Source organism: Panthera tigris, chromosome B3 (assembly GCF_018350195.1).
Source record: "Panthera tigris isolate Pti1 chromosome B3, P.tigris_Pti1_mat1.1, whole genome shotgun sequence".
In the NCBI taxonomy this organism is placed as follows: domain Eukaryota; kingdom Metazoa; phylum Chordata; class Mammalia; order Carnivora; family Felidae; genus Panthera; species Panthera tigris.
In genome coordinates, this window is record NC_056665.1 from 92030343 (window position 1) to 92047321 (window position 16979).

Consider the following 16979-nt stretch of genomic DNA (forward strand, 5'->3'; position numbering starts at 1 on the left):
TGAATCTTGAGAAGCCTCATGCTTCCTGAAGCCCAGCCTGTCCTCCATGTCCATGCTTTACACTCAGCCCCATGAACTCTTTAGCCCAAAGTGTGAACCTATATTCGGGAAAACAGACTCATGAATCAGCCACCAGAGGTTTCTGAAATAGTTTCATGACTATTTGAGCAGAAAATACTAATTTGCAGTGTGGTGTGAACTCATATAGGTAACACCCTTGGTTCTATAGAATCCTCACCTTGAAATGGGCTTCAGCCAATGGAAGACCAGAGTAAGACCATCTGAGGAACACAGCCTAGGGGCCCCTGGGTGGCTCAGTCCATTGAACATCCCACTCTTGATTTTGGCTTAGGTCATGATCACAGGGTCGTGGGATTGAGCCCTGCATCAGGCTTCACACTAACCATGGAACCTGCTTAAGATTCTCTCCCTCTCTCTCTCCCTCTCTCCCTCTCTCTCTCTCTCTCTCTTGTTCTCGCTCACTCTCACTCTCGTTCTCTCCCTTCCTCCCTCCCTCTGCCCCTCTCCTCAGCTCATGCTCTCTCTCTCTCTCTCAAATAATACATACATACATACATACATACATACATACATACATACATAAAAGAATAAAATAAAGTATACAGCCTTGTTAAAGGGTCCTTCTTACCTGGGTCTAAGGTTGGTATTTCAAATGGTCCTATTTCTGAAGCACATAGATTTTAAGTAATGCATCATATATCAATATCTCTCTTACTCCATACCCTTCCAGTTCCATAAATATTAGCGTGACCATGTCACCCATCCAAGAATCAAAAGTACAAATAGCAGTACCCCATCTCTGAAAACAAAGTCCTATTCATCCTCTCTAGATCTTTATCCTTAAGGAGATCTGCGTAGAATGGTATATCAGCCACGTGCTTTATCTCAACTTGCTTTGGCTTATGTGAGTAACAGAAACATTAGATTGTTAAGTCATATTTACCCAGTATCAAGTTTTATAGTAAGTTCAAGAATATAAGAAATCAAGAGGCACAGGTGAAATAGAAGTCTAAGACAAACCACATGACTCCACAGATCCTCCTTTCTTGCATCACATTCTATGGCTCAGAGCAGTAAATGATATCTTATTTGAGATTTGCAAGTAATCTCACAAATGGAGAACATGAATAATATGAAACATGCCCATTTTATATTTAGATGTTCAACCAGTTTATGTGGCATTTGTCAGGAAGCCATGCCCCCTTAATCCATAGATCTTGTGTTCAGTTACTATAAGCAATCTTAAACTAAGGATGTCCTACTCAAAACATTCCATAAATGAGGACACTTCTAGCAAGTATTTTAGTCTATTTACCAGGAGATCAGTTATCATACTGTTTACAAAGATATTAGGACAGATCACCTGTCTTCTTTCTTTCCCCAGGAAAACCCTCTCTCTGCTCCAACTATAATCACTACTTAGAAATGCATCAGTTCCTACTGTTAAACTTTCTTTATATTATTTTAGAGAATAATATGGAATAGAGAGTGTCAAGAACTTATTTCATGTCACTATATACCCAGAAATCTATTTTTTTCTTTATGAACTATGAATATTTTGACTAATTATAAGGACCACGAGTTGCTCTTATAAGGGGAAAAAAACAGTGGAATGTTTTTCTTAAGTCTTTATGAGCACAGAACACAGGAACACATTCAAAGGCATGGCTTCCTATTATAATTTTTATTTTCTATTAAAATTATAAATAAAATTTGTCATCTTTAAAATTCGGGAAACAACAAATAACCAGTTGAAATCAGTAATTAATGGCCTTTACTCTCTAAATCAATTGCTAAATAGCTTATTCTATATATATCACATAGGCTAATTTGTTAACTATTCACTTTCTTTAACAAAACAGAGTAAAGAAGACAGGGTTCTTTCTTAAAAGATAACGTTGGTTTTTTAGAGTTTTATTGTTTGTTTGTTTTTAAAAATCTATGCTTTGGCACACTACAGGAGTCCATCTTGTCCCCATAGATTGAATAAGATATTTAAAACTGCAGAGTAATTTATGTATAATACAATTAGTATATTGTGCTTACTTTACAGATGAGGAACCTGAAGGAGTGAAGCAAATGGATTCTCACTCAGCTCTATAGTATCAGTCCTCTCATCATTTTTTATTCTCAGTTTATACTAACTCAGATAATTATTGAATTTGTCATTATTCTCTTCAAATTGCATTCTACTACTTATTCAGTTGCTCCTAAGCACAATTCAACATTTCAATTTTAATTAAAATAGAATGTGTTTCATTTAAAAACCTCTGCATATTCAATCTTCTTAACTTTTGAAAGTATCATAAATTGTATGCATCATATTAAGCAACAGAGAAGAGTGACAATTCTTACTTTTAAGCCACTGAAACTGATGATTGATTTAGTATGTTTTAAAATTTTGCTTTAAATCATCTAAAATTCTGAACTCATTTTTAATTCAGAAATATCACAAACTGAGAATTCCTACAAAATGAAAAATTGGTGCCTGATTCAACTGAAATTTAAATCAGTCAGAGAAAAAAAAACAGTGGAATTTAGGAAAACTCTCATTATCTTGAAGTACTTATTCACTTTCTATTCCTTTTTACATACACACCAAAAACAAAGATTATTCATGCATTATATGCATCATCTTTCTGCTTAATTATATTTTAAAGAAATCTCTGACAGTATAATAATGATAATGTGTAATTTTAATGTCTATTTTCAGACAACACTTCTACCTTAGAATCAAATGCATATTCTCAAAATACAATTTGTTGCTTTTGTCAAGCACACAAAGTAAATGGATTCATATTTAAGTTAGAATATCCAGGTAAATAAACATGAAATTATGTTATTGGTAGGAGGTATCTTACAAAGATTTTGACAAAATACCTAAGTGAAGCATTTTGAACATCATTTATTAAAGTTGGAAAAATAAAATACATATAATCAAAGTATATCTGGGTTTGTTTTTCTGAGTTTATACTCATTCGGTGTCTAACAAGTCTTTACTTAATATCTATCATATGATAAACATTATGTCATGGCTAAAGGTCAGAGAGAACCAAAGTTTTACTGTCAGGGGGCCACTGTCCAAGCGGAAGGCCCGGGCCAAAATTTCCAATTCATAATGCAGTAGAATATCTAAATATTGTGTATGTGCAGTGTCCTATGAGAACATAGTCAAAGAGAACTAAATTCATCTGACAGGCTGGTGTCAAGATAAGTATATCTAAGAGGATATGAGAGGTCACATCTTAGAAACAAAAAAAAAGACAAATATATTTGTTGCTCTGTTATAGAATTTTCCAGCTAAAAGCAACAACCAACTTAACACTAACTACTTCCATCAATTCTATTTATCAATTTTAGCAGTATAAATATTATATGAAATATAATATAAATTATATGAAATTATAAATATAAATTATATGAAAATATTCACTTAATGCTTTTGTTAAGAACATAAAGTAAATGGATTCATATTTTAAGTTAAATATCCAGGTAAATAAACATGAAATTATGTTATTGGTAGGAGGTATCTCACAAAGATTTTTATAAAATAGCTAAAGTGAAGCATTTTGAACATCATTTATAAAAGTTGGAAAAAGAAAATACTTATATATAATCCAGTTATATCTGGGTTTGTTTTTCTGAGAACAGAGAGAACGAAGTAATAATTATAGATAAATGATATATTATTTCTGAGAGAATATTTACTCACTACTATTCAAATGAACAATTGTATATTTTATAACAAATCAAATCTCATAAGTAAGCATCGACCCCACAGGGTAATACAGGACAACATTTTAAACTTGAGTATTTCAGGAATTGAAGTGTTTTATAGTTTAAACAGTCTCCTTTGGATAATTCATCCTCTTCAAGGCACATAAACAGTCTTTCAAATAATCCCTCACTTCAGATCTCTAGTGGATTATCTGGGGTTTTTTTTTTTCACCTTCTTGTCTACTACCTTGGGATAGAGATGTTTCTTGATTTTCTATGGGGCAAAGTAAGGCTGTGGGAAGTCAGAAGTTCTACCTAAGTCCCACCTGTCTTGCTCATCTCCCTGTGGCACTACTGTTCAATTTCCCCAGCAGAGTGCCATTGCTAGAACTCCAAATAGGAATCAAGACAGAATATTTTGAGGATTTGGTTTGTTTGTTTGTTTTCCTTTCTATCTAATAGAATCTATCTAATAGAATCTCTCTAAGAGAACATCTGACTTTCACAGAGAGATCCATGTACATGTATCTAATTATTTGTCCCCCTTGCTTCCATATCCCTAATCTCTTCTACATCCATCAGGTTTGGAGTAGCAGGCTTCTTACCCAACCTTTCTATAGCATGTAGGAATTTCTCCCATATCACATCTGCCCAATGCCCACATGGGATTTGCTCTGCCCCTTTCACAGATTCCCAAACTGTGGATGATTAGCAAACAGACAAACAAGTAGAGAAATAGAGAAACATGCAGCAAGAGAGTTACCAAAAATATTCCTATTAGATCCAGGAAGCTCAAGACCACCAATTAAAGTTTTAGCCACACAATATGTAAAGTCAGAAATTTCCCATATGCCAGGAATAACAGTAAACATAGAGATCAATATGCATTGGCCATCTTTAGCCCATGTATATAACAAACCTAGAGAAAGCCATTTGTATTCTAGGACCTAGATGAGTACAAGTGGTTTGATATTAATGGTGAATGGCCAGGAAATCCAACTGTGCCCTAGACTCTGCTCATATTTGAGTCAGGAAATATATGTGAATTTGATAGGTGTCATTTCCAGACAAAAGTTTTTAGGAAGTACTGCATGATTCTTGCTCTTTCCAACTGTCATGATGACAGATAATATTCATGATAAAGACTCAGTCTGCATCCATAAGTGAGCTCAACAGAAAATGGAATACCATCTAAGCCAAGATGAATAATACACAGTGTAGCAAGAAACCCATCTTTTTTGTGCTAACTTATAACCATTTGGGGTTGTTTGCTGCCATAACATAAACTAGTCAAACCTGACTAAAACAATGCAAATGTATTTGGGTCCTAATTCTGGTTTGGTCATTTGTTCATCATAATTACATTACTTTACTGAGAGAACATGAATTCTAATTAATTACTCCTAACTGAAAGGAATTTTTATAAATCCATTTTGACAGTAGAGATATTGGAGCAGGCATATTTTTTATAAGTACTAGTCTTTTTTACTGACTCAATCTCATTTCACCATTCATCATAGCTGGCTTTCTCAATTTTGTGTGACACAACAGAATTTGTAGCTCCCATAGCAGACACAATTTTGTCTTATGCTTACTCTTGATTTTTTATCCCAAGTCATGAGTTGCACTGCTATGAATTTACCACTGGATAATATTTGCATATTTAAAATTATACTATAATTACAAATAAAATGTATTGAGATATAATTTACAAATCCAGATACATCTATGTATGCATAATGTATTATAATTGTTCTTCACCCCAATAACACCAAAACAATGCTTCCATTTCTCATCAATAATTGTGCCATGTAACACGAAGGAAACATGGCAAAAGAAAAGAGTCTAAGGATATTCTTTGACCACCTTTTCAAATATATTACAATATCTTAATGCAATCCTACTGCTCTTAAAATTCTACAATATCTATCACATCACTCTTTTTTTTATGCTCAGCTCTACCTCCTTATTACAGGCCCTTATGTTAGATTTCGACCACAGCATGAGTGCACTGTCTCTCCTTAGTCTTCCTACTTAAGCATTCCTATCTTGCCAAACATCTCCTTTTTCAATTTCAATTCCATGCCCAAAAATTTCTAATAATTAATGTAAGATAAAGCCCAATTAGAATCTTTCTCTTACCCTTCCTCTTTGACCATCAGAAAAATCATAGTATAGCACTTTATGTAATGAATGTTTCTTTTTCAAAGAATCTCAATTTTCCTTCTCCCAAAATCTTTTGGAAATATTTTCCATCTTACAAACTTGTAAGGTCCTTGATGTTGGGGAATCTAGTTTTATCAGCACAGTATTTTATAGATCACTGGCACTCAGTACATATTTTATTAGGTCTCTATAAAATGCCCAGAAGTTCTCCATATTTCTTCATCTGATTTTTGAGTATGAAGCACCCATATGGATATGGAAAAAGACCATAGTCACTATGCTGCTGGTGAATGGTTAAATCACTTCTGGATATTATTGAACTTCTAAATTAGATCAAATATATTCTCTATGTGGCCTAGTCTATGTATTTCTCAGAATTTTACTTATTTTCTCTCTAGCTTTCTCAGTTGTATTTAAAGCCACCATTCAGAAGATCTATCTACCTACCTATCTATACACACTTTATTTTTAGAGAAGTTTTATGTTCACAGCAAAATTGAGTGAATGGTACAGAAATCTTTTACAAACTTTTTATAGAATATCTTTCTTTACAGAATATCTTTCAGCACTAATAATCTGGAAAAAAGGGATACATCTGCTCTGTCTTGAAGCCATTCATACTTACAGTTTTTATATAACATGGATCCATTAGAAATGTTCTCACTTTACCATTCACTAAAATGTATCAGGTATGTTAAAACACAACTGTAGCTAAAAGACAAATGCTTTATTTCTCTTAACAAGAGCGCTTGTTGAAAGAAACTATTATGAAAGAGCTGAAGAAAATGTAAGACCCTGTTTTGATGTATAAGATGTAATCTTTATAATATTAATCAGAAAATCAAAGAAAAGAAAGAAAATAAAAATGAAGATGCTAAACAAGTGTTGAAAATTTTGGTCAGTAGAACATGACAAGAAAATGGATAAGATATTTTATGCTATTGTCATAAATTTTCAGACCTAGGTTTGGTTTTGTTTTGTTTTGTTTTACATTTTAACATCTCTGAAAATGGTAGTTTTCTTACATCTCATGATTCATTGATAATTACATGCATTTTTTTTATTTCTTGATAGTACATAAAATAATGGCTTGTTTTATAGATTGCAACTTAGAGTCCATGAAATATGGCAAATGTATGAAATATTTTAGGGTTTGTAATGAAAATTAATTTTACAACTGCTACCATGATTGCATTCAGGAGTCATTCATTTCCAAAACATTTAACTTAATATTGTACTATGAAAAGTGCATAATTTATATGATCAAAGGGAATTGTTGATAACCTACTTAAAGCTTTATACAGACGCACACACACTAAATATTCTAGGAAACATTAGCACTAGAGCATTTCTAAAGCATCTTTTAAAAAGCAAATATATATCTACATCTATATCTATATATCTATAGAAAGAGGGGGTGTGAAACGAGGCATTTAAGTATTTTACACTTTGACATTATGAAATATTTATGCTCAAACTCCCACAAATGGAACAAATAAGGTCAAAAAAACTGAAAGATAAATGCCTCACTTACAAGAGCATCATTGGAAATAAAATGTGAAGATTTACATCCTCCCCCAAATATATATGTAAATTCATGAATTCACTGCATACTTACAGATTTAAATATTAAAATCTAGCTGAAAAATATTCATGGCTTTTGTTTTTGGTTTAGAAGGTTATCTTCCAAAGGCAACACAATGGAACTTAAGTTTTAAAATTTCTCATGTTGGGGCACCTGGGTGGCTCAGTCGGTTGAGCTTCAGACTTTGGCTCAGGTCCTGATCTCACAGTCTGTGATTTCGAGCCCCACATCGGGCTCTGTGCTGACAGCTCAGAGCCTGGAGCCTGCTTCAGATTCTGTGTCTACCTCTCTCTCTGACCCTCCCCCATTCATGCTCTGTCTCTGTCTCAGAAATAAACATTAAAAAAATTAAAAAATAAATTTAAAATTTCTCATGTTTTTACATACATAGATAATAGCAATTTTATTTTTTTCTACCTATTTTTAATATTAAATACCTGAGTGATGTTCTCTCAGGTTGTTATGAAAAATTTTCTTCATTATTCTGATTGGCTTTGACATGAGAAGATTTATATTTCTGAAATATATTGGGACAAACCTCAATATAAATAAGCAAAAGGTCTATGATTTTTAACTTTTTATTGTATCTATTAAAAACTGCCATCAAAGTTCAATCATACTTAATGCTATATTCAAATATTTCATTCTGCAATTTTATAACCATGCTTTGTAAAAAGTAATAGGTACAACTTACAGACAAAAAAATAAAGCAATTATTTATCCACTAAAATCAAGTGAACAACAGCATTATCTTTGAATTTCTGTATCTGCCTCCAAAAAAGAATTATTCTCCTTGTGCCCAGAAATAACTGCTATTCTGGATTTTTGTTAATAATCACCCTGCTCCTGGGATGCCTGGGTGGCTCAGTCTGTTGAGTCTGACTTTTGATTTTGGCTCAGGTCATGATCTCATGGTTCATGAGTTCAAGCTCCACACTGACAGTGGGGGGCCTGCCTGGAATTCTCTCTCTCCTTCTCTCTCTGCCCCTACGATGCCTGGGTGCGCACTCTCTCTCTCTCTCAACAAATAAACTTAAAAAAAGAATCTCCATGTTCCTCTTTATTCCCAAATGCGTATTGTTTAATTTTGCCAATTTTAATCTGTATATTTTTCACTTAAAAAAATTATTTGCCTAAAATTACACTTCATTATAATAACAGTAGATCTATTTTTCCTTCACAAGATCTCTTACTTCTCACCACCTCCAATAGTTCATATATTTGCAGGCTTATCATCAAAGTGGGCAATTCATTGGTAAATGTCAAGAGGAAAGATAACTAATCTATATAGCATGAACTGTATTCACTGCCATTTTTTGTTTGGCCAGATAGAGTTACTGCTGAAACCTGGTCCAGTGCAGCCTAATACAATCATATCCATTGCTATAATAATGACTTAGAGCTGCAATGATGTGTAGAGTTAATAACATCACTTTCATGCAAATAAAGAAGAATACGTATGACTCTAGTTGGATAAGGTAAGTTATAACTCAAGGATTTCAATTCAAGCATTGGGTTCAGCTCCTTGAAAGTTATCACTTTACACAAAAATAGATGCATCAGAGAACATGGGTGTGTTTGCCAGCTGAATATATGTTTCTTTGTTGTTTGTATTTTCCCATCCTATATTTCTGCTGTTGTAAAATGGAAACTATAGTGAAGAAGAGTCAAATTTTGATTTGTCATTGTAAAGGCACGAACAGGAATATGTCCAGCATTGCTCTTGTATCTCAGTTACCCACTTTCTCATTGAATTCATTTCTATCATTTTCTCATGTACCTTTTGACAGTGATTAAGGGCTTTCTCCACATAATTATGTATTACCAGTTTTTAATAGTTAAGTTATAATGTATTAATGCATCAAAAGGGTTCCTAGTTTTTTTTTGAACTGTGCTGCAGACCCTTGTTGGAGATATGTTTTTCCTCTGAGTCTTACAGAACAGGAGTCAGGATTATAGGGCCAAATATTAAAAGTTTTAGGCTTTGCAAGCCATATACTCTCTGTTCCAACTACTGAATTCTGCTTGTGCAACACAAAAGCCACCACAGACAAAATGCAAATGAATGAGAACAGCTATGTACCCATAAAACTTTATTTATGGACACTATGATTTAAATTGCATATAATTGTTATGTGTCTTCAAATATTCTTCTTCGTTTTATTTCTTCAACTCGTTTGAATTGTTGAAACTATTCTTGGCTTGTGAGCTATGCAGAAATAGGCAGTGGGCCAGATTTTGCCCCAAAACTGTAGTTTGCCAGCCTTGTTCTAGATCAGTACTTCTCAATTCTAGCTGTATATTGGAAGAAGAGTCTGAACCAATAAATTGAATCATAATCTCTTTACGGGGGTCCGCTGAGCTTTTTTACATTGTAAAAGCTTCCTCAATGATTTTAATGTTGAGATTCTAATCAATCCTAGTAAGAAAGTATTTTTATTCCATTTCACTGTTTGATTTTTCCCCCTCTATTAATTCCTCCAAATATCTATATAAGCTCAAGCAGCACATATGACAAAAGTGTGATGTAATTACAGATTGCTATTTACTAGTCTCCAGTGTGAGTAGATGAGTATCCTTCTTAGATTTGCAATTGAAGTGCACATATTTTAGCCCTATTCCTCTTTTCCAGCAAACTACAACACAGTACCATATTCACCTCCTGGTGGTCTGATACTCTGAAATAATGTAACACATGAAAAACTACTTTCAAATATAAAAGTTACCATTACCCTCCTATTTCTGCCTGACACCCCAAACTGCGCTTGATTTACAAAATCTAAAACCATGGAATGTGGGGCGCCTGGGTGGCTCATTTGGTTAAGCATACAACTTTGGCTCAGGTCACGATCTCATGGTCTGCAGGTTCAAGTCCTACATCGAGCTCTGTGCCGATAGCTCAGAGCCTGGAGCCCACTTTGGATTCTGTGTCTTCCTCTCTTTCTGCCCCTCTCCCTCCCCCCTCTCTCCTTCTTCCTCTCTCTCTCTCAAAAATAAACATTAAAAATGTCTAAAACCATGGAATGAATTGATCCACCCCCTCACAATCCTTACTTCTTTTATTGTCTAGGATTCTTCATCTGGGTGCAGTAAGATCTCAGCACAGCTGAAGGTCAAGTAGAAACTGTCAAATATCAACTCTCCAAAGACCACTAGAAAAAACTATTACTGATCAAACAAAGCAAAGTTTATTAGACTTACTCCAGTAAGGAGGACATTATTTTGACTGAATCTTACTGTCTCAGAAGGGTAAAGTCAGGGTGTACACATAAAGGGCCTCAGAGACTGGGCTGAATGGTTTCAAGGTTTTGTTTTTGGCTTGGTTTTTGTGGGAGTGGGGACTTGGCTAAATGATTTTAGGGTGAATTTTGCAAGGTGGAAAACTCATTATGATAAGGAAGTTTACAACATAATAGTTTTAGCTTCATTGACATGGTGAAGTGAGAGTCTTGAAGCAAGTCTTGATGACTAGTGAATAGTTTTGAAAAGTAAGCTATCTGAGTTCTTTTCTATGTCTTATCTTTTAGAAACAAGCATTTCTTAGGGCAAATTGCTAAATTGTTTTTGCCTGGTCACAGTAGTGTTCGGCTCAGGGACAGAAAATTATGTTGCTATCAGTACTCAAGGCAAATAGAATGGAGGAAAGAGCACTCTGCTTACTTCATAAAGCAACTCTTAAGAAAAGTGAGTGGGCAACACAGTTTTAAGTTTGTTTAGGTCCTAAAAATCTGAATCACGGATTGTACATTTTGTATTTTAGGTTGGGTTTATTTCATATTGTAAAGTACAAACTCCAGGAGTTAAAATAGATTTTTTCCAAAAAATATTAATTTCATGTTCAGTTGTGGTTTATTCCTGATTTTATAATTAGATTGTCCAATGTATATTTTCTAATACCACCAAGAAATTCTCAAATTCTTGGCAGACACTGCGTATCAGATGCGAGTTACATGGCATGTTGTTAATCTATGCCTCTGACCAACTGGTTATAAATCGGAGGTCCCCAATACCTCCTAGAGGGGCAATTAATTTGCAGAGTGACTTACAGAACTCAGGGCAATGTTTGCTTACTAGATTACTACTTTATAACAAAAGATATTAAAGGATTCGAATGAGCATCCAGATGAAGAGCTACATGGGGGCAGAGTCCAAAAGGAACCAAAACACAGACACTCCTATCCTGGTGGAGTTTGGGGTATGCCATCCTTCCAGCACACAGATGTGTTCTGGGTCAAAACCTGGAGGCTCTCCAATCTCCATCATTTTGGGGTTTTGTGGAGCCTTCATAACATAGCCATGATTGATTAAATCATTGACTATTGATCACTAAACTCAATTTTCTGAAATCCTTCACCCATCATGGGGCTGGGACTGGATATGCCAACCTCTAATCACATACTTGGTTACCCTTGCCACTAGTCCCCATACCTGAAGTCTTTCCAAAAGTCACATTATTAATATAACAACAATAAACTTTTATTGTTCTCATTACTTAAGACATTTCAAGGATTTTAGGAGCTCTGCTGCAAGAATAGGGACAAATACCAAATATATATTCTTATAAATCACAGCATCACAGGTTACCTTTTACTGCTTTTCTTGGTACAGAAAGTGTTCTTTTTAAGTCTATTGATGGATATTTTATACGAAGTTAGAAAAGTGTGCTTAATTGTATAACATTTTGAAAAGAAGTTTTTTATGTAATAACTTCTATGATAATATACATATCGATCACTAAGAGTCCAGTATATGTACATACTGAGTCACTGGCATAGTAAGTAGTTGCTTTGTGAGAATAGCTGGGTTGAGAGGACTATCGATGTGGTAGATAAACAACCCACGATGACCTGGTAAGTAAGATGCTATGGGAAGTGAATATTCCAACATCTCCTTTCTACTTTCAACCTTCTGGTATCATTAGCTGAAATAAGCCAGAAATCAGAGCTGGCTGAAGTAGTCCCTTTATGCTATGCCTGTGTGTCACAGAATGACTAGAGAGGGTCAAGAAGGGATCTGGAGAGGAAAATGGAAGATATGCAGGACAATCTCTTTCTACATGATTTTATGTGGGTCATCTTTCATTCAAGAGAATGAGAAGACAAGAAAGAGACTGGGATAAAATATTGGCAAAAGACATATCTGATAAAGGACTATTACTCGAAATGTACAAAGAAGTCTTAAAACTCAATAATAAGAAAGCAAACAACCAGTTAAAAATGGGCTAACGAGCTTAACAGACACACGTCACCAAAGAAGACATGTAAATGACAAACAAGCATAAGATGCTCCACATATGGCATCAGGGAAACACAAATTAAAATAATGAGATAACACTATGTCTATTAGAATGTTCAAATCCAGAACACTGACAACACCAAATGCTGACAAGGATGTGAAGCAACAAGAACACTTATTCATTGCTAGCGAGGACGTAAAACAGCACAGTCACTTTGAGGAAAAGTTTAGTGGTTTCTTATGAAACAAATATACTCTTATCATATGATCCAACAATTGTTCTCTTTGATATTTACCCCAGAGTGGTGAAAACATATCCACTCCAAAACCTATCTGGGTGGGGGTGTGGGGTTATAGCAGCTTTAGTCATAATTGCAAAACTTGGAAGTAATCAAGATGTCCTTCAGTAGGTAAATGAATAAACTCAGGTATATCCAAAGGAATATTATTTAGCACTGAAAAAATGAACTTTCAAGTCATGAAAAGACAGGGAGGAAGCTTACATTCATAGTACTAAATGAAATAAACCAATAAGAAAATACTAAATACTGCATGATTCCAACTGTATAACATTCTGCAAAAGGCAAAACTATGGGGCAGTAAAAAGATCAGTGGTCACTGGGGGTTGGGTGAGAAGGATGGATGAAAAAGTGAAACACAGAAGGTTTATAGGACAGTGAAAATGCTATAATACTGCAATGATGAATATATATAATCACCAAACCCATATAATGTACAAGACCAAGAGTAAACTATAATGTAAATTATGGACTTTGGATGATTATAATGTGTCAATGTAGGTTCATCTGTGGTAATAAATGTACTACTCAGATAGGGAAAATTGGAAATGGGGCTGGGTATGTATGTGTTGAGGCAGGGGGTATATATGGGAAGTCTCTATACCTTCTCTTCAATTTTGCTCTCAAAAAATAAAATTTTATTTTTTTTTAAAAAGAATGTTGACATTATTTAAACCACAATTTTGTCATTTGTAGTTGAAAGCCTCTTCACTGATACACTACCCTGAGTCAATTACTAATTTTATTCTCATTATCCAGACTAAAAATATATATATAGTCAAAAAGGGAACTGAAAGTCACATGGCTGGTAAGTGTCAAAACCAAACTAAGTATCAGCTGTATCTGATTCTAGTGCCCAAGCTATTAGCTTCAATGCTATATTGCCTCTCATACAACTTATCTGAAATTAAACATGAATATAAAAACAATGATTTATAGTTGAAAGTAATTTTGTTATATTAGATTTGGAATTAAGAGACATCTATGTTTTTTCCTTAATTTGTGAACATTACTTCAGCGAGCTTCATTTTCCTTATCTGTAAAACTGAAACGAACAATACGAATCATACAGCCTTGGTGGTTATGTTACTTTAAGTAATATATTGAAAATATTTTGAAGCAGTAAAATCCTATACCAACCTGCAAATTAATAATATTTATTAAGGTGCATTTTAATTTTTTGTATCTATTGACATATTTCTCTACCAATCAATAGATTTCTCAGACAAAATAACCTCTGCGTTTCTACATTTAATCAGTAGCTTTTTCTTGTTTTTCCACAGCTCCTTGTCTCTTCTAATTCAATGTAAGCTCTTGAAGCTGAGGATTATGATTTCACAGCTTGATATCCCCACAGACTTCTGAATTGTAAAGTGATACACATAATAGATATTCAATACATTTTGTTGAATGAACATGATGGCATCCTATCCTTTTACATCCAACATATACATTTCCTATTATATCCCATAAAGTATAAGATGATGCTTATTTCCAACGTTAAGTAAAAATATAGTATCAACAGAAAATAATATATTATTCTATAGCTTAGGTTACGAGAAATGTTCTCACTTGTTATTCTTCCTGAATAAAGTGAACTCACCAGAAATAACATTTTTGAATTTACTTCAATTGGCTCAGATTTTTGGAAAAGCTGAAAAGTTTGTAATAAAAAGAAACCTGCTGGGTATCAATATGCAATGATGCAATGATTCATTTCCGCCTCTAGCTTTTTTTTTTTTTTTTTTTTGCATTTTTTCCCTTCCCACCTAACTGTCCAACCACCCATGGTCCACAAGACACTAAGAACATAAGCTTACCTGAAAGAGTTCTAAAAATGCATTTGCAAACACACCTTTCTTTCTCATTCTTACAATTTTCATTTCTAAAATGCATATTTTACTATAGATCTCTTAGGGTTTTAATAAACTAAGTCCCACTAAATGCAGCAAATAATCGAACTATATTCACCCAAAAATAATAAAATATAATATAATACTAGATATTTGATGCATATGACTTTTTGAATATGTTAACACCACTTTACAGAAAGGACACCAAGTGAAATAGAGAAATGGTTTAAATTATTTTTAACTTTTGACATGATTTCTGCTAAGGAAGAAATCATCTATTGTCTAAAACAAATTTGTATATATCTTATTCATCACGTTTGTTACTCTCCCTTGACAACTAAAAACATATATGAGAATGCTTTTATACATAAGTCTATGGATCAGGAATAACTTACATCAAATGTTTATTTGATTCTATGTAACCTAGAAGCAGTATTTAAGGTAAGTGAATGTAATTTTTAAAATATAAATGTTTATTAAGCACTTACTATAAATCAGAGACTATGTTGAAAACTTTATCATTTTATTTATTTCAGTAAAAATTGCCTAGTATAGACAAAATGGTCCCACATTTACAGTGTAGGAAGGTAGGATTCTGGGACAAAATTACATGACTCTATTTCTAGGGCTTTTGCAGAACTCCATAAAATGCACAGGCTTTCTGATTTAATAGTCAACAATAACCAATGTCTTGCTTCTGAGGTCGATCACTGTATGGACTTAAGCAACTCACAATTATTCTGTGCTATTGTATCTGTCCTTATACAATGAAAAGTAATTAACCCATTCCTTCTTTCCTATACCATTCATTGATCCACTCATTCATCCAATCAATCAATATTTATTGAGCATATAAAATCTAGCCTAGCCTTAGCTCTCAAGATCTAGGAATATAATATGCAAGCACTGCCTTAAGAGACTTCCAGTGTACTGAAAGAGACACAATTTAAAACCCTAATTACAATGCAGGAGATAAACGCTGTAATAGTGGCATGCACTCGGCTCTAATTAGAACACAAGGAAGGTTCATTTAATTGAGGCCCAGTCTTTTATCTGGAAAAGCTTCCCAGAGGAAGTAGCATTTGAACTAAGTATTTGTGGTGCAATGTCCTCAAGCCAGTATCCAGTCCCTAAAGTAAACTCACTGTTTTTAGCACTCAGTAAACATTTCCTTTATTGTCTTCATTTGCTGGATCAATTAAAATAAGCACTTGGCCCTTTAAAAGATTTATTTGGGCCAGGGGGTGGGGGGTGGTGCCTGGATGGCTCAGTTGGTTGAGCATCTGGCTCTTGATTTTGGCTCAGGTTATGATTTCACATTTCATGAGCTTGAGCTCCACGTTGGGCTCTCCACTGACAGTACCGATTCTCTCTCTCTCCTTCTCTTTCTGCTCCTCCCCTGCTCTCTCAAAATAAATCAATAAACCAATAAAAAAATATTTTTGGTGTTGAAACATGGACTAGGCATTACTGCTCCTTTCCCATTCTCTTAGTTTTAGAGACAGAGAAGTCAATAGGTAAGAAGAAGTTAGGCATATGTGTCCTACTGATGAAGAATCAGTGAATTAAAAAAAAGAGAGTTTTTTGGTAACAGTTCAAAAAGGGCTCTATCGTTGAGCAGGGGTTTCTTAGATGCTCTAAAGTCTAGATTCTACATAATCCTATCACCACTCCTCCTATGCTCTATCATCACTGGCCATTTTCTTACAATCTTAGAGTAAGTAATTCGAAATTGGTCAACTCCTCGTGCTTATGAGAATGAATACAACTACAGACAGGCTGTATACAGTTTTCTATCTTTTCCCAGGCTGATGCACAAAGTTATCAGGTTTTGAGTTTCCTTCAATCCTTAGCATTGCAAGTGCCTTAACATTTCTAGAACTTCAAGCATCCTACTGTGCATTCCAGGAAAGAGGGAAGACAAAATAAAAAATAAATTTAAAAAAAAAGCTTTATTTCTTATTGAATCAGCTTTCTTACATAGACTTTGTAGAGTTACCACATATTATATGGCCATTTCTAGCTACAAGTGAAATAATAATAGTAACAGTGGCAGTAATCATCTCTGCAATGTAGTATGGACTCAGATTGTTTTAGGGTCAG